The sequence below is a fragment of the Protopterus annectens genome, chromosome 6.part0 (genome assembly GCF_019279795.1).
Source record: "Protopterus annectens isolate FY-2018-M chromosome 6.part0, PAN1.0, whole genome shotgun sequence".
Classification (NCBI taxonomy): Eukaryota; Metazoa; Chordata; order Ceratodontiformes; family Protopteridae; genus Protopterus; species Protopterus annectens.
Window position 1 is genome coordinate 1,146,848,730 of NC_056737.1, and position 20,747 is coordinate 1,146,869,476.

Genomic DNA, 20,747 nt, shown 5'->3' on the forward strand with positions numbered 1-20,747 from the left:
CATAAGCAGTGTAATCAAGAAAGTATAATTAGGAATAGCATTTGAAGAACATATAAACTTTTAAAGGAAAAAAAATGTATCAAATTACTGACCTTATTTTTCCTCTTCAGAAAGAGAAACAAGTTAAATCACAGCTTGCCATTAAATCTCCAGATATTTTGACTAGTTATGAAACAAAACATTTCTTTGCACACAGAGAATAACTTTGATTAAATCTTTTCAAAATATTTGTTGCTTCTTGGAAATGCAGGAACTATATTTAAAAGGATTAATAATAAAATAAAATGATGAGAGAGAAAAAAAAACATAGTACAAATCATTTGTTTTTTAGTCTCTTCTTCTTCTCTGAAGTCTTCCATGAAGTTTCAGTTGCCAGTCTCTTTAACGAAGAACTAGCCCATTCCATTTCTTCTATTTTTTCCAAAATCTTATTTTTTTTGATAAACAGTAAAGCAGAGTCTAAGTCATCAAAAATTTTTGGACCATCAGGAAGGAAGATTTTAAGCTTGGCAGGAAACAGAAGGTATGTTTTAAACTGTGCTTTTTTAAGCTCCCTTATTAGTGGCAGAAAAACTTTTCTTTTAGCTAATACCATGGAAAAATAGTCATTGTCAAAACGCACAGTTGTTTCATTAATCTTAACAGGAGCTTTAGCCCAATCAGATTTAAGAACCATCTCTTTATCAAAAGATGATAGAAATCTAACTATAACTGATCTAGGATAGTTTTGTTAGAGTTAGTATTAGCTATAGATCTATGTGCTCTTCGATACCAAAAGAGAATGCTTCTGGTAAATCTAAAGTTTTAGGAGCCATGTTGTTAAAAAGAAGTAATATTGTTACCTTCAATATTTTCTGGCAGTCCAAAATCCTAATGTTATTGCGCCTAGATCTATTTTCCAGGTCATCCAGCTTTGTTTGTAAATGTGTATTTTGTTTCAGGAGAAACTCAATGTTGATTTCCTCTTCTTGTATTCTATTTTCCATATCATTCACAGCTTCTTCTATGCCTGTCATCTGGATCTTCTGTTGTTGCAGGTCCATATGTAACAAGTCTATTTGTTTTGTAGTTTTTCTATGAAAGTGTCTATTTTAGTATCCATTTTATCCATCTTAGCAGTAAGTTGCTGGACTATAATTATCAGAGACTGAAGTTCTTTCTTGATGCTGGAGTCTTGAGAATTTGTCTTACTGGAACTCATTTCAGACTGATAAACTGACAGGAAAATTTCCAAAGTAATTTCTGACAGGAATATTATTAAGATTTCCTTTCTTTTTTAGATATAGTTCAAGAACTATATAAAACAAACATATTTAGAAAGAAAATTACTTCAAAAATTAATTTTTTAAGTAATTAATTCCTGTCAATGTAATGAAATTGGTGGAGCTGAAGAAATCTGCTGCTATCCTGTGTTCATCCTTGGCCACCAGCAAAGAAGATATCTGAGTGCATACCAAGCCTGATGGTGGTGCTCACAGCATATGCAAATGAGGAAATACTAAATTGCCTTGATTCCCACAGTCTTCCTCTTCTGTACTATTACCAAAGGTAATGTAAGCCTCCAGACTACCCGGACTCCATCTCAGCCTGTCTACCTTATACCACTTAATTATATTTAGTAATAAAATGTCATAAATGTATAAAATCCACAGTAGTTAACCGCGGCACTGAACTTCTGGAACCACAGTTCAATAAAAACAAATCACGAGCACAAACCAAGGCAGTAGTTCACTGCTTCATTAGATCACAATTCAATAGAGAGAATGTTGTAAAAGACTCCACTGACGCGGACTTCTGCAAACAGTCCAAGTTTAGTAAATGTTAGCGCTTTCATCTTACAGGCTTCATCAGACATCAAGTAGCAACTCTAATTCATCAATTTAAATAACACTTGAACCATGCCATAGGTTAAAACACTTGTGACATCACTGAAAAGACAGCCTTTTCACTTAATTATACTTGCTTTACCCAAAGCATTCATTTTGATGTAATATTTTTCTCTTAACATTCTGCTGTCTTTCTGTCTTTCAGGTATCACCTTTTCTACTGTTGCCCTAGAGGAAAGATTTTTTTATCAGTGTCTTTGCTTAGGCAGAAAGGGCAGGTATTCATATAAGAAAGTTCGCTATCTCTTGTGTTTCTGCTGTTAACATTTTTGTGTTAGGTACTTTTGAAGTCAAGTAGATTATTTTCTCTGGCATAACATTTTTCAGCTGTCCCATTAATGACTGTGCTAGCCCGGAGGCCGCCAAATTCTTGTTTTGCCGGTGGTGTCACACACTTCTACTTCCAGTTAGCAGTTATTCCCTGCTGCCTGTCCAGGCTTCATTCCCTGAAAGGGGTTAAGAATTGCAGTTCTGGGTGTTTTTTTTTAGTTGCTTTTCTTTTCAGTGAACCAGAGTACTTTATATCTTCGTGGCTTACCTACCAAAGGCACTCTTGTATAGTCTAGCAGTTCCTTAAAAGGTATAGCTGATTTCCCCTAAACAGTTTGTATTCAGAGCTGCAGTTCCATGCAGGACATGTATTTCTCTTACTAGCTCCCAGTACTTATCAGAATAAAAAAAAAAAATAATAATAATATATCTTTATAGATATATATATATATATATATATATATATATATATATATATATATATATATATATATATATATATATATGTATGGGTCTAGGACACATGCTCAACTAGCATACGTCCAAATCACAAAACATTGAACACACATACACGAAAGCACTTAACATCAAAAAGTGCTTCCGTGTATGTGTAGTTAAAAAAAAAAACTAAGTTTCTGCAGGGGAGTGACCCCCCCCCCATTTTATTATTCTCACTCTGAGAATGCACTACAGTGGGGAAAAGGGAATTTTCCCTTACCCGCACTGTAGTCCGATCTACAAAACAGGCACACATACACAGAAGTGCTTGTCAATGTTAAGCGCTTTCGTGTGTGTGTGTGTGTGTGTTCGATGTTTTGTGATTCGGACATATGCTAGTCAAGTATGTGTCTGGATCCCATATATATATATATATATATATATATATTTATATATATATATATATATATATATATATATATATATATATATATATATATATATATATATATATACACACACAATTTTATGTCGCCGAAGTTTCAAAACTCCAAAGACCATATGGCCAAGACCATATGTTTGAAGTTTTGAAATTCTGAAAACTGTCTATTGGAAGTTGCTGTATAGTGAGGAACCCAAGATTTGCCATTTTCCTTTTTCTTCTTCTTGGAGTTGGTATATTTTAGTAGCAGGGGGTGGGGTGGGGTGGGGGGTGCAGGTGGGTTTACCCCCCTGCAAAAATGTCCAGGTAAGTTGTTTTGTTTTATATATATATATATATATATATATATATATATATATATATATATATATATATATATATACATATATACACGTTATGTGATGGTAATATGTATGTAGATATATATATATTTTTTTTTTTTGCCGTTTTTAATTTCTCCAAGTCTTTTGGGTTTCTAATACCATAACGGGAATGGACCCCATTCCTAAGTCAAAGTATGATTAAAGTTCATGAAATTAGTACTGCTTCATTCTTTGATGTTAGCCAAAAGTGCTCTTCGCAGCACCCGCAATGTGCCCAGTAATGATTCCTTCTGCAATTTGTACGGTGTTACATGAACTGGTAACATATCTAAGTACGACTGTAAATTCTTTTTTATAAGACCAGCTGCTCCTACTACTATTGGAACTGTCTGGGTATCTTTCTTCCACATGGCTCTCGTTTCTGCCTGCAGATCAAGAGATCAAGGTATTTTATGACTGTATTCACTAGGTGTGGCGATTTCAATGATCAATGCTACTTTTGTCTTCTTTTCTTGGACCACTATATTCATTCATCTATCTTTTGAACTCTTGGTATTGGGTGATCCCATGTGATATAAACTTCATCATTTTCTATGATTTTTTTGTCGCTCATGTTTCCAGTGTTTTTCAGCCAATTTGATACCATAATGTTTGCGCAATCTCCAGTGTAACAGTCTCACCACATTATTATGCCTTTCAGTATACAGTCCCTCTGCCATTAGTGCATCGCAACCAGCAACAAGGTGTGTGACTGTTTCCAATTCAGTTTTACAAAACCTACATATGTCTGTTTCTCCCACATGTTCAATGGACTTTGTAAACCAGCATGTACACAGCCTACTGTCTTGGGCTGCCAATATTAACCTTTAATTTCTTGATGTGAATTCACCTCTCCTTAACCATTCCTGTATTTGTTCTTGATCAACAAGAGGCTCTTCCAGAAGTTTTTTATACTTGTAGCTATATTTATGTTTTTTCCACATTTCTTGCCCTCTCATCTGGTATTTCACCTTATATTCTGTCTTTTGTTTTTTAGCACATTCAGCTGCTTCCTGTTTTTTATCTACTTCTGGTTTGATTTCCATTCCTGCTTGATGTCGATATGCTTCTGCTAAATTAAGCAGAGATGTCATCTTAGATTTATTCTCCTCATGTTTCAAAACTTTCACTACGTTTGGATCCTGTGAGGTCAGCAGATATGTATGGAGTCTCACGATTGCAGATCTATACATGTAATCAATTTCAAGGAGGCCCATCCCTCCTTCGGAATGGGGAATATATAATTTTGGTATACACTGATTTTTATAAATCATTTGGTGAGCATGAAGCATCCTTCTTGTTTTCATATCCAATCTATCCAACACTTTTTGGGGACAGTCAATTACTCCAAAACTATAAGTTAGGACACAAAGAGCAAACTGATTTATGGCTTGGATCTTGTTCCTAGATGTCAGTGTTGTTTTCAGGATTAATTAAAGTCTTTTAAAATACTTCTTACTGAGCTTTATTCGCATTTGTTCATGTTTTATTGCCGATCCTTCATCAATTCCCAAGTATTTATACACTCCCTCTTGCTCAATTTCTTTTATATCACATTCTTGTCCCAAACTGGTGTTTTCCTGGTGCTGCAGTTTTCCTTTTTTAAAGGTTGCTTTTGCACATTTATCAAGACCAAATGACATTCCAATATCATCTGAAAAAGTTTTGACAACCTGCAGCTGTGCTTTCAGTTCCTCATCTGATGAGCTATACAGTTTTAAATCATTGAGAAGATGATAAGTCATTAGACTTTGTTGTTTTCTAGAAGCCAAATTGTAGCCATGGCCTAAGCTGTTAAGTAAAAAGCTTAATGGATTAATGGCAAGGCAGAATAGCAACGGTGACAGAGAGTCACCCTGTAATATCCCCCTTTGGATTTTTATTCCTGGGATAATCTGTCCTTTATCATGGATTAATTGCAAAGTGGACTGCCACTGTTTCATGGTTACAGTAATGTAGTCAATCAGTGTAGGGTGTATCTTATACATTTTTAAGCACTCTTTTATCCATGAATGTGGGATACTATCAAATGCTTTTTTCTAGTCAATCCATGCCATACTTAGATTTTTCCCCTTCTTACAGTTCTCCACTATAACTTTGTTTAACAACAAATGATCCTTTGTTCCATATGACTTTCTTTTATTGCCCTTTTGTTCTACTGCCATAATTGAGTTTTCTTCTAAATGACTATAAACTCTGTCGGCATCAATTCCTGTGTATAGTTTATACGTCATTGGAAGACAAGTTATTGGTCTATAATTTTTAGGGTAGCTTGCAGGTTCACTCTTAAATAAAAGCATTGTTTTTCCTGTTGTTAACCAGTGTGGTGTCTGTTCAGTAAGTGCATATAAATAGTTCTTACTCATGGCTAGATCCTTGTGCAAAGAAGTTAATACTTTAAGGCAAAAGTTAGGTACTGTATCTAGGCCTGGGGTTTTCCAGTTACAGGCTTTTCTCAACTTTGTTTCAATCTCTCTGGCTGTTATTTCATCCCATTTCATATCCTGTACCTTTAAACTTCTTATTCTTTCTTTTACTTCTTCTTTCCATTTAGCATCTTTGTTATGTTCCACAGGATCTTCATAGATACTTCTTCAAAATGTATCTACTTCCTCTTTTTTGGTGGTCTTTCAACTTATTTTATCTTATTTCCCAATTCTCTATAAAACTTTTTTGGGTCATCAATAAATTGCTTATTTTGTGCTTTTCCCTTATATTTATTTTCATATCTTCTAAGTCTTTCCTCCTGTTTTGAAATTTTTAGTTTGTTATCTACATATGGGTTATGTGATGGTAATCAATTTTTGTTTAAACTGACCTCTGTTTTGTTGACACAGTTTGCTTGAAAAAATAGATGGTTAATGGTTGTGCAAGACTGCACAATCTTCAGGGTTGGAGAATATGCCCTTTCCTTAGGGATTGTGCAATATTGGAGTTGGAATAAATAATTAACAGGGGGTGCAGATGGTGCAGGGGGAGGGCTTGGCCATGAAAAATACTGTTATAAATTTTTGCATAGTCTCAATATAAATCTATCCTTTCAATGTAAATGCACCAACATTAGCTACATCAACGTTTTTGTCAGTTTAGTGATTGTCACGATACCCGTATCTATATGTATATACACAGACACACACACAAAGATGCATACATGTATATTGTATATATTTTTTCTAGTTTCATCCACTTATCTGATCGTCATCTTCATCAAAATGTTATTGTTTTCTCTCAGAAGGAAATCTATGTGTTCATGCACAGACTAATTGGCTCCCTCAGTACACAGTAGTAGCCATGCACGTGATCTACATCTTGTCAGGAAAGACTGTAGTTAAAGTCTCATCCTTATAACCAGCAGTAAAGCCAAAAATGGATTACTGTTATTCAGAGTTCTCTTGGTGTGTGTACTAAACTTCATATTGTAACCATTTGCATCCTCCCACCTTCTACATTCTCTAGAAGATATTTGGTCAGATGTATCAAGGATAAGGCCAATAATTTGTGGTGATAGTAATATTGATTGGAACTGATCTATTTTATGAAAGTTAACTTCCTTAGCAATCACATACTGCCTATCCCAAATGGCCAAACCCTATTTCCAACAAATCCATGTTACTAGATGTAGTGCTTACTAATATCCCTTCAGAACTGAAAAAAAAAAAAAAAATTCTGCCAAACAGTCTTAGCTGTCATTGTGCCAACTTTTCCCACTGGTCTTTCAAACCACACTGACAACCACTAAAATGGATCACTTCTCAGCTGGTTCCCAATAACTTCAACTCTTTGCTTTTATTTGACTTGCAGCTTATTGAGTGGACTGAGGTTTATTCCAGCAATTATTCTACAATAGCCCTGTTTACGTGATATAATACTTTATTTCCTGTCCAAAATAGGCTGCTTCCTACAGTAAAATAAAAAAAAATGATTAAACACATTAATGTCCAGGGATCACTCCCGACAATAAGGAAATCTATAAACAAATGAAACACATCCTGGAAAGAACTAAAAAAAAAGATCCACATAATTCAGCTACATTTCAATACTCTCAGCAACCAAAACACTTATTTCAATTAGATACAAACCCTAATAAAGTCCATTTATCTCAGAAACTCCAAAAACTCTTCCTTAAGGAACTCCAACAAGTTCCAGTCCAAAATCAGCTCATTTAGCTTCAGCACAATTTTTCCCAAATCACAATTTGTTCATGTTACTACAGAATGAAAGCTAGCGTAACCTTCCCATCTACATTCCCCACTATTACCCATTCATCCAATGCTCTTATTTTTGACATATCAGTATAACCTATTTTCCCACTGTATAAACTTCTTGAATACACTTCATTCTACTTTCAAACTGTTTCCATTAAAAAAGTTGAGGCACTCTTAAAAAGTATCGCCTACAAGTTCTATTCTCATTATTACTACCTACACTCAAAGATACTAACTCAAATGGCCACTTTCCTCTCTAAGCCTATAACACACATTTTTAACTTATTACTTACTATGAAGGTGGTCCTCCCGAGCTTTTAACACACCATAATTGCCTCACTCCCTAAAGTACCAGCTCCCACCACTGCTGATCACAGACCCATTGCAAATATATTTTCACTGGCCAAAATCCTTGGGAAAACTTACCTACAATCAGCTGCTGAATTATATACAAAATATGACTTTCTTCCTGACAAACAACATTGTTTTCATGTCATATAGCACAATGGCTGCTGCATCTATGCTTACAACACAAATATAGTCCAATCTAGAAAAAGGCCTACTTACTGGAACTCTCTTCCTTGACCTAAAGAAGACTTCTGATGCACTTGGTCACATCTTATAATCAATAATTTGACAGGCTATTGGTTTTCCAGTGAGCTAACCACAATGGTTCTTAACAGGCCTGGCCTTAAGTAAATTGGAGCCCAAGGCAAAACAAGCTCCATGGCACCACCCACCCACGGCATGCTCGCCTATTCACACCATTCAGATTACTTTTTTCTTTCTTTTTCCCAAAGTGTATCTTAGTCTTCAGATTTATTCTTTCAGTTATTCATTTATTCATCATGCTTTATCTAGGAAGAACCACACCCTGATACCTGTGGAGGAAACAACCACATTAAGCCGGGGGTCTGCAAGGACCCCAGAAGACAAGGGGGTTTTAAATGCTCTGAGATGCATTTTATATTTTTTTAAACAACCTTTTCATCCACTGATGGCCTAAGTAAAAACCATGTTCAAAGAAAGAAATTACTCTTTAACTATTTTATGTATCTTCTCAGCACATCCTAAATAACCACAACTAAACTATAATAACTAAATTAAGCTGGGGGTCTGGGGGCTGGTAGGCACCTAGAAGCCATGGGGTATTAATGCTATAAGCTGCATTTTGCAGCTTTTTTACAACCTTTTGATCCAATGAGGGCCTGAACAAAAATCATGCAGATAGAAAATTCAATCTTTACGTTTAGTTCAATGAAGAAATAAGTTGTATGTAAGTTTTAATGATCATAGCTGACCAAACACCATTTCACAGTAAACTGAGAAGACAAATGCTTGTTAGGATACATATATCATGTCTGATAATAGCACTTGCCCCCTACCTACATCAAAATATGTAGTCACTTTTTGTGCATCCTCAGCTGATGTTAACATGGGATTAAAATTAAGATACAAATATCTGCAGTCATATATTTCAAGTTAATGCTGTCATATGTATACTATACACAACATGCCTCTTCACCCATAGCCTTAAAAGACAGTCACCTTTTGTGTCTCCTCCTGATGACAGACTTGGAAAAAGCTGAAAAAACATAACATAACATAACATAACATAAAATAACATAACATAACAAAATAACATAACATTATTTAGTTATTTAACATTTGTTAACTGGGTTAGTTCGATTGAGCAGAGACTCTTTTTCAGCGGATACCTGAGGAGAAAAGCTCCAAATATTACAATAGAACATACAGTAGATAAAATTGACAATGATTACAGGATTAAACAAGATAAAAGTATCTAACGTGAGATAGCTAACATGAGTCTATATTATTTGAATGAAAGTACAAAATAATGATCACTGTAAACAGCGAAAATGCCGGATATTGATGTGTGTTTTGTGAGATCATGGTACAGTGAAGATCAGGAAATTTGCCCTTTCCTCACTGTAGAGTTGGTATATATATAATTAGCGGGGGGGGGGGGCACAGCCCCCCACAATACAGGATTCGATGTCCAATTTCTTTTTACAGGTGATACAAGCCAATTGGAGAGAAAAAAAAATACAAAAAAAACCCAAAAATATACATAGAACAAATATGTCAATAGTAAGTTATAAAAAAAAAAAAAAACAGCATAAGAATACAGAAAATTATGAAGCAGGATATGAAGAAAGCTGTAAGGAGAGAACAAGTGTAAAGTGAAAACAGAAGAAAACCCTAGGTAGTAGGTAGGTAAGCATCTTAAATAGGAAATTAGTGCAACAACACCGTAAATGGAAGTTGAAAGGCCATTGTTATGATTAGTAAAGTTTATTGATATATAAGAGATGGGTAGAAAACTGTGGGGGACAGGAAGATAAGTTATGTTGGGTCATTGCAAGGGCATGACCATGACTTGTGGAAGGTTTCTTTTAGTGCTATTTTAAAGGAGTTGATATTAGTGATAGTTCTGACTTGTAGTGGTGGTTTGTTCCAAACATTTGTAACAGAATAGCTGTAAAGTGATTTGCTAATATTTTTTATTGGCCTTATATACTTGCAGTAGGTACTGTTGAGAGTTATGGAGAGCATGATTGGGAAGTGTACTGGTGGATAAGTTAGAGCAAGAGGGGCAATATGATGGATCATATAAGATGGCGTGAACTGTGAGAAGCTGGGGTAGTAGAATTTGGTGATGCAATTTGAGCCATTGCAGGTTTTTTAGGGTGCGATAGAGTAGGTTAGAGGAGGTGATCTTGCTATTTTGTTGCAGGTAAGTTCTAATTTAGTGAGGAGATTAGATTTGAGGTTTGGGAGTAGAAAGGCCTGTGCAAAGGGGAGTCTGGAGGAATACGAGAAATTTATTATGTCTGTATAGTAGTCCGAGTTTTTGATGAGTCTTTTTAATACATTGCTGAGTGTGAAGATCAAATTTTAGGTGGTCATCGATGATAATTCCAAGGAGTATTGTTTGAGGTTCAGCTGAGATAGCAGTGTTGTTCAGGGAGGTGACAGAAAAAGTAGTTTTATGATGATGAAGAGTTGTTGGGAGAAATAGGAGAAGTTTAATTTTCTTCTAACATAATATAACATAACAAATAGTTGTTGTCAGGCATATATAAGCAACATACTTTTTACTCTACCCCAGAAGACAGCCACCAGTATAAACATCAGATGTTTGATTGTGAGGAGAAAAGGATGATTAGAAAAATATTTCCAGCTTCTTATTTCTATATAGTATAATGCTCATATACTAGCTATAATGACCATCTGTGCACCCTACTAACATTTCTGAGGAAAGTTGATGAAATTATGACCATAGTATCCCCAGCCCAACACAAGATAAAGTGACTTCTGAGGTTTGGGAAGAATTTTAAGGAAGTAATGAGATCATCCCCAGTCCCCCATACAAGTACAGCATCCTTCTATGTACATCTATGAGCAGGGCTGGTTTTAGGCTAGGTGGAGCAGAGGTGACTACTAAGCCCATGTCAGAATTCACTTACACCACCTTGGCATATGAAAGCAACCAGCCTCCAGAAGATCTGAAGAGCTGGGTATTCTGTGATGAATTAGAGCTGAGTATTCTGTGATGAATTTCAGCCCTTAATTTTTGAAAGATGACTGCTAAATTGAGCAAATGATAAGACAGTCAATTACTTTCATTCAGATAACCATCACCAAGCAGTTACAGCCACTTCTATGTACAGTCCAGGTGCCTGACTGTAATAAAAGAGGATGGCTTGTAATATATTTTACCTTTGTTCCAAAACAAACATTTGCCACACATAAAATAGTACATACCGCTTCACAGAAATTACATTAGTCCTGAAAAGCCTGAATAACAAGCAAACAACAGGAGGCAAATAGTTATTTTCCTCCATAAACAGCCCCAGCAATTATACCTACTATGTGCATATCATATGTCCAGTTAAGAAGTCTGTCTTACTTCTCACAAATGCAAATTCATCCTACAAAGCCAGATAATGACTGTTTAAACTGAGCATCTGACAGGAAGGTCAGTTACCTTCATCCAGCCAACCCTAACCCTTACCCAGTAGTTATAGCCATGATGTCTGTGGGCTATGTAATATTATTTCACCTCCATACAAACAAGTTGAGAGATATTAAATTATTCCAAGTTGCTCCACACAAATCACAAAGCCAGAAAAACTGCCAAAAATATCTGATTGCTCACTGTCAGCATGGCTGTAAAATAACAATAATTTAACATTTATCTTACCCACACCACTGCTTCTGTCTTCAGTTGTACCATACTTCTCATCTCAGCTGTCCAAAATTCTGCAGAATGTCCCTAATTTTGTCTCATAGTTTTGACCCATCCCTCTTAATTTTTTGATTTTCTGGTAAACTGCTGTCTACATTCAGTCAGGTCAGTAAAGCCAGGCATTAGAGATTCATACTTGCATCTTGACTCTGCTCCATGACCTTATAACATTTAACTCTAATGTGAGGTGATTTGGCTGGACATGAATGGTCAAGTCCAGTGGAGGACCTCCTCCTCAGGTACCCATGATGCTGTGGGTATATTTTTTTAACAGTGTGGCTTACTGATTTACTTTTTGAGCAAATAAATGGTTTAATTGCTCTAAAAATAAATAAATCAGTGCAGAAAGAGCATCCCTACATGTATGTCACCCTAGGAGGCTGCCTAGTTAGCTATGAGTAAGGCTGGCCCTAGTTCTCAAACTATTTATACAACAGAACATTTGTACTTACAGGTCCAAATTCCTCTTCTGAGTCTGGTAGACTAACATACGTAGCCTCTCAATGCTCTGTCATAAGACCTCGATTCTTTTCTTTGCATATAAACAGTTTTATATGAGACTTACCATATTTAAAATGCAGTATGTATTCTGACAACATTGTGCTAACAAACAGTCACAAGAGCACACACAACCTAATCAAAGCCCTGCAGTATGACTTTTCCACAACGTGGGCCTGGAAACAATCCAAGAAACTGATTTCAAATACTAAAACTTTCACTGTTCTGGTATTTAGGAGAACAAAAATACTAGAAGGGATCACATATGCCAGAACTTGAGGCCCTCCTGCAACTCAAACACATTCATATTTGTATAGTTATTGAGGCGTGATTTCAGTGCAATGGCAGCGCTCCCACTTTACCAGGACTTAATGCATATCTTACCTTCAGACCTTTGGGTAACTGTGGGGTACCATCTGTGTTTGTTAAAAACAACATTACATCACATTAAATTACCCACCACTCTAACTCAGAGCTCCTGAATATACTAATCACCCTTAACAAATCCAACTATTACTTCATTGTTAGCTACAGATCCCCACCACTTCCCTTAAAGATTACACAGATTACCTCAACACCACTTAGACATTAAACCAAATACCTCCTTACTTGAGACTTCAGTTACCCAAGCACTGATTGCCTTACTTATACCTCTAATACAGTTATGCTCAACATTTCCTAGACTTCATTAATACCAATGCACTGGAACAAATTGTAAAACTATCACTAGAGGCTCTAATAGCCTTGCCCAGGTCCTTACCAATTTAGCCCTCACCGGCACCCCACCCTGCATCTCCTCATTCCTACTAAAATCAGTCATCTTCTCTGTCAGGCCTAGTGTCACCACTGCACCACCAAATAAGACCATCTTTAGGGACTTCTCCAAGGCAAACTTACTTCAGCTTGCAGAAGACCTAGGCAAAACTCCCAACAATCCCTTGCAAATGGACCCAAAAGGAGGACTGCCATATTCACTTGAACAGCTACATAAAAAGTCAGCATTCATCTTCCTTAAATATAATGGTAAATTCAGGAATAAATCTCTCTGGTAGGATTCTTGTATTAACAGGCTGTAGCAAAAGAAGAAAAAAATGAAAAGTTGAAAAGAAATCTCCATCTCTCAATGTCAAGACTATAATAAAACATATCAGAAAGGAATTAAAAAAAACTATTAGATGTAAAGCAGAATATGAACTTAAGGTTGTTACAGATTCCAAAGAGAACTACAAATCCTTCTACAGTTACGTTAGAAAATCAAGGAATAGTGTTCAATGATGTGATAAGCTCATCCGCAATAATATCACCCATTCTGACTCCAAAAAACAGAGCTAGCAGATCTAGGAGACCTCCTCTCTCTGATACCCTTCCTGTGGGAGGAATAAAGATGCCTTGTTGAAGTTTCAAGTAGTTTATTCAGTTAAGCAGGTCGATGGATGTGTGTTCTTGTTCTAATTAGACATTAGACACATTCTGACTCCAAGGATATAGCTACTATATTAGATGACAAATTTAGTGCTAACTTTACCCCCCCTCCCACTCACACTGTTGCCCCCAGTGTCTCTGAGAATATAATTTTCTTTGAAATCATATTGGAAAGAGTCTTAGACTCCCTGTCAAAGGCTAAAATAATACTTCCATGGGACTGGACAACATACCACATTGCATCCTCATCAGTGTCAGCTGTGCACTATCTGAGCCTCTTCTTAAATTGTACGAGCTCAGCCTATCCCTGGGGGTTGTGCCTGATACCTGAAGAACAGCTGCTGTGACTCCCTTACACAAGGGTGGTCCTCTACAGACCTGGGTAATTATCAGCTAGTGTCTTATATGCAAAGCAGTGGAATGTATCATACCAGAATTCATGTAACAAAGGCAACTTAACCAATCTAGACCCAGTCAGTTTGGTTTTGTAAAGGACAGATCCTGTCTACTGAACCTAGTAAGGTTCTTTGAAAAGGTTACAAAGGGATGTGGAAGGTGGTCATTATGTGCACAAATACACAGGGGCTAAAGATGGTGGTCTTTCTGTGCACACTCCTTATCCAGACCTGGCTAAAGTTTTTGACACTACCTCCCATCCTGGTAATATTGGAAAACTAGACAAGTTTAATGTAAACCCATACATTGATGGATTGCAAATTGGATATTCAAGCTCCCAAGTTATGAAAGTTGCTATCTCACTTGCAGAATGTAAAACTGTAACTAGTGGAATGCCACAGTGATCAGTTCTGGGTTACCTCCTGTTTGGCATTTATTTAGCAGAGATCCAAGCCTATCCTAGAAGTGTGGAAGAACAAACTGCTGATGACTGCAAACTGGGCAGTGTTAGCCGTTCATCTTCTGCTAAAATTCAGCTCCGGTAAGGGCTGGAATGCACACATACACAGTCTATCAAAAATGGTCTCGAACAAGGTGAAAAAGTGTAACTTTTAGCAGAAAAAATTACTCTCACCTCATGTTATAAATGGTAGTCCTCTTTTAAACAGAAACAGTCATAAGATGCCTAGTCACTTGTGTGGATAACTCTCTCTCTCTCGTTTGATCATCATATTTCCACTATAGTCAAGGTAATATCTTCAACAGGACCCATTACCAAATACAATGCCCCCTTTGGTATGTACAAATCCAAACATATTGCTCAACTGGAAATGCCCCAAGGATTTCTAATGAAGAAAATTGATGGTCTTAAATCTTTTAACTTCCACAATATGTTAGTACAACTATGCTTTTGCTCAGTATCCTACAGACTGCTGAGAAGTGACCTCTGTTTTGCTTTTTAAACTATGAAAGGCCCTAGTCCTATGTGACCTCCTATTTCCTTCTAGAAACATCCATACTAAGGACCTAAAGCTACACCAACAAATAAAGAAGACAAACAGGAGGGATAGGTTCCTAATTTAATGTATTTATAGCCAATGGATTAAGTTATCACTACATGTCAAACACAGTACTACATTGGCTACCTTTAAGATGACTGGATGGGTAGACACAAATCTCACCAGGGTTATCATGTACAGCCCTGCTCAGTTTGGGAGGGGAGCACTATTAATGGCTTTGAATGGGATCAAGAACCTTTGAGGTTGTCTGCTTAAAGGTGCATATGGCTAGGCATCTTATAGTTCCTATGTTCCAAACCATACATTGTAGATCCATCAGGGGCTGTTCTCCTGTATGTCAGTCAGCACAAATACTTTGGATTTCTGATGGATGAATCCCTGTCCTTTTATGGTCACATTGAAAACACTACTAGCAAAGTCTTGCAACACCTTAATGTAGCATACAAGATCTCATCCTTACTCACCCCTGAAGCAAGAATGTTTATTGCTATTAATGTCCTCAGCCAGAATTGAATATGCCTTACACATTATCAGACCATCTTCTGGGCAAAATCTTAATCTGTTGCAGACTACAAAAAACAAGATCCTGAGATTTATAAATCTTGTTAAACCTACTGAATACCATTGCTTTACTATACAATACACTAAATGGCTTCCAGTTGCAGCCAGAGCAAAATAGCTTCTCAACACAATTACATTTAAACTCCTGAAAGACCATTACTGTCCTCCCCTAGTCAACATGCTGAAGTTCACAATACATCTTACTCCAGAATGCTAATACTCTCAAACTTAACAGACCACACTTTACTCTTACTACCTGTGAAAGTTCCTTTCACAAAATGTCTCCTTTAGCTTGGAATATTCTTCCAGCTGAAATCTGAGTTTAAAAAAAAACAAGCTAATCTCATTATTGTATCAGGAATATAAATGTTACTGTTTTATAGATAATGGCTGAGTTCCTTCACATACACGCCTTCTCTTTTCTTTTGTCTGTTCCCATTAGGGGTCACCACAGCAGATCATCTGTTTCTATTTCTTCCTGTCCTCTGCATATTGCTCTGTCACACCAACCACCTGCATGTCCTCTCTAACCACATCCATAAACCTTATCTTAGGCCTTCGTCTTTTCCTGTTACCTGGCAGCTCCATCCTTAGTATCCTTTTCGCAATATACCCAGCATGCCTACTCAGCACATGTCCAAACCAAGGCAATCTCGCCTCTCTGACTTTGAACCTATGTCTTCACCTACATGCCTGCTACCAGTATAATTGCTTACTATTTCAGACTCTCAGAAATAAAACTACCTTCACTAAATCTGTAAATTTACTTCATTACTAGCTACAGATTCCCATCATTCATACCCATTGTTCACAGAACTTACCTCAACACCATTAAGGTATTAAATATCATATTTTCCCTTGTTCATTGCTTTCTATTGCAGTCTCTAGTATACTTTCTGCTGTGTTCTTTTCCATTATCTGAAACACTTCATGTATTTCACAGTCAATTGTTCTTGGAAATCAGTAATGTTGCCTTATCCCCTGGTTATTTTTTAGGATTTGTCTTCTATGTTTAAATTAAATGTGTGTATACTTTATATGTCATTGTTCACACAAAAGTTAAATGCATGTAACATTTTGTCTATCCCATGTGGCATAGGAAGTGCCTGAAAAGGGTATTTTACCAGACTGATAACCAAATAAAATGAACAATCAATCACTCACTCACTCACTGAATGAAAATAATGTCAGAGCAGTTCCAAAACAATGAGTATGAGCAGTAGGGTGACAGCATAATCCCACAGATCTACTCCAAAACAATGAGTGTGAGCAGTAGGGTGACTCAGCGTAATCCCACAGGTCTACTCCAAAACAGTGAGTGTGAGCAGTAGGGTGACTCAGCATAATCCCACAGGTCTACTCCAAAGCAATGTGTGAGCAGTAGGGTGACTCAGTGTAATGTGATAGGTCTACTCCAAAACAATGAGTGTGAGCAGTAGGGGGACTCAGTGTAATCCCACAGGTCTACTCCAAAGCAATAAGTGTGAGCAGTAGGGTGACTCAGTGTAATGTGACAGGTCTACTCCAAAACAATGAGTGTGAGCAGTAGGGTGACTCAGTGTAATCCCACAGGTCTACTCCAAAGCAATAAGTGTGAGCAGTAGGGTGATTTAGAGTAATCCCACAGGTCTACTCCAAAACAATGAGTGTGAGCAGTAGGGTGACTCAGTGTAATCCCACAGGTCTACTCCAAAGCAATAATTGTGTGCAGTAGGGTGACTCAGTGTAATGTGACAGGTCTACTCCAAAACAATGAGTGTGAGCAGTAGGGTGACTCAGTGTAATCCCACAGGTCTACTCCAAGTCAATGAGTATGAGCAGTAGGGGGACTCAGTGTAATCCCACAGGTCTACTCCAAAGCAATACGTGTGAGCAGTAGGGTGACTCAGTGTAATCCCACAGGTCTACTCCAAAGCAATGAGTGTGAGCAGTAGGGTGACTTGGTGTAATCCCACAGGTCTACTCCAAAGCAATGAGTGTGAGCAATAGGGTGACTCATTGTAATCCCACAGGTCTACTCCAAAGCAATAAGTGTGAGCAGTAGGGTGACTTTGTGTAATCCCACAGGTCTACTCTAAAACAATGAATGTGAGCAGTAGGGTGACTCAGTGTAATCCCACAGGTCTACTCCAAAGCAATGAGTGTGAGCAGTAGGGAGACTCACAGTAATCTCACAGGTCTAATCCAAAGCAATGAGTGTGAGCAGTAGGGTGACTAAGTGTAATCTCACAGGTCTACTCCAAAACAATGAGTGTGAGCAGTAGGGTGACTCAGTGTAATCCCACAGGTCTACTCCAAAGCAATGAGTGTGAGCAGTAGGGTGACTAAATATAATGTCACAGGTATACTCAAAAACAATGAATGTGAGCAGTATTGTGACTCAGTGTAATCCCACAGGTCTACTCCAAAGCAATGAGTGTGAGCAGTAGGGTGACTCAGTGTAATCCCACAGGCCTACTCCAAAGCAATGAGTGTGAGCAGTAGGGTGACTAAATATAATGTCACAGGTGTACTCCAAAACAATGAATGTGAGCAGTTGGGTGACTCAGTGTAATTCCACAGGTCTACTCCAAAGCAATGAGTGTGAGCAGTAGGGTGACTCAGTGTAATCTCACAGATCTACTCCAAAGCAATGAGTGTGAGCAGTAGGGTGACTCACAGTAATCTCACAGGTCTACTCCAAGGCAAAGAGTGTGAGCAGTAGGGTGACTCAGTGTAATGTGACAGGTCTACTCCAAAGCAGTGAGTGTGAGCAGTAGGGTGACTCAGTGTAATCCCACAGGTCTACTCTAAAGCAGTGAGTGTGCACAGTAGGGTGACTCAGTGTAATCTCAAAGGTCTACTATAAAACAATGAGTGTGAGCAGTAGGGTGACTCAGTGTAATCTCAGAGGTCTACTCTAAAGCACTGAATGTGAGCAGTAGGGTGACTCAGTGTAATCTCACAGGACTACTCCAAAACAATGAGTGTGAGTAATAGGGTGACTCAATATAATGTCACAGGTGTACTCCAAAACGATGAGTGTGAGCAGTAGGGTAACTCAGTGTAATGTCACAGGTCTACTACAAAACAATATGTGTGAACAGTAGGGTGACTCAGTGTAATCCCACAGGTTTACTCAAAAACAATGAGTGTGAGCCGTAGGGTGACTCAGTGTAATCTCACAGGTCTACCAATAATCCAGTAGCCAGCAAAGCTAATGCTGCCAGCAGTTTGATACAGACAGTGTATCAAGCATAAAGCAGTCCTAGGACACATAGGTCTACACACACACACACACACACACACACACACACACACACACACACACACACACACACACAAACATACACACAATCAGAGTCACCTTTGTGCCTATATATGGAGTGTACAGGATTAGATTATGAGGCACTGAGCATTCATTTTGTTGTACCATAAAGCAATGTAAAATAATGTCAACAACTCAAACTGCCATCAAAGAAAAGCATTGATACACACAAACCATCAACAACATTACAGATTGTTAAAAAAAGCACAAAGTATATATTTAAAACACAAAATCTAATAGCAAGCTGGAATATGGATTGCATAAAGCTAAGAGCCTACCTTATTTACTTCTTAACATAGTCTGGCAAAAAATCCACCTTTGCCTTCTTATCTCAAATATACATCTTATGTGGGGACTCTACCCCCACCTGTCAAGGTGTGGACTTTTGCCCCAATCCCATAAGTTATATATATTAACTCTTCAATTGCAGAACAGCATAACAGATAACAATAATGTCACCCAAGTCCTCATTCACACAGCCGTACCATGGCTATAAAGCAGTAAACTGTAACGAACATGTGACTAAAGGAGCACATGACAAGAAAGATGCTTCACAAAATAAACAAGCACGGTCTGCACTCAATAAAATGATCTATTGGAAAGGCAACTGTTTAGTGGCATACCCGTATTTATGTAATGATATGTACGTGCACACATTCATAGTAACAAATCTAAATACACGTAAGTGCAAACATTCACAGTAGAAAATCTAACTACATGTATGTGCACACATTCATAATACAAAATATAACTACACCTACGTGCACACATTCATAGTACAAAATATAACTACACGTACGTACACACATTCATAGTACAAAATCTAAGTACATGTGCATGCACACATTCATAGTACAAAATCTAACTACACGTACATGCACACATTCATAATACAAAATCTAAGTACATGTACGTGCACACATTCACAGTAGAAAATCTAACTATATGTACATGCACACATTCATAATACAAAATATAACTACACCTACGTGCACACATTCATAATACAAAATCTAACTACACGTACGTACACACATTCATAGTACAAAATCTAACTACACGTACATGCACACATTCATAGTACAAAATCTAAATACATGTACGTGCACACATTCATAGTACAAAATCTAACTACACGTACATGCACACATTCATAGTACAAAATCTAAGTACATGTGCATGCACACATTCATAATACAAAATCTAACTACACGTACATGCACACATTCATAATACAAAATATAACTACACCTACGTGCACACATTCATAATACAAAATCTAACTACACGTACATGCACACATTCACAGTAGAAAATCTAACTATATGTATGTGCACACATTCATAATACAAAATATAACTACACCTACGTGCACACATTCATAATACAAAATCTAACTACACGTGCATGCACACATTCATAGTACAAAATCTAACTACACGTACATGCACACATTCATAGTACAAAATCTAAATACACATTCACAGTAGAAAATCTAACTATATGTATGTGCACACATTCATAATACAAAATATAACTACACCTACATGCACACATTCATAATACAAAATCTAACTACACGTACATGCACACATTCATAGTACAAAATCTAACTACATGTAGTGCACACATTCATAGTACAAAATCTAACTACACGTACATGCACAC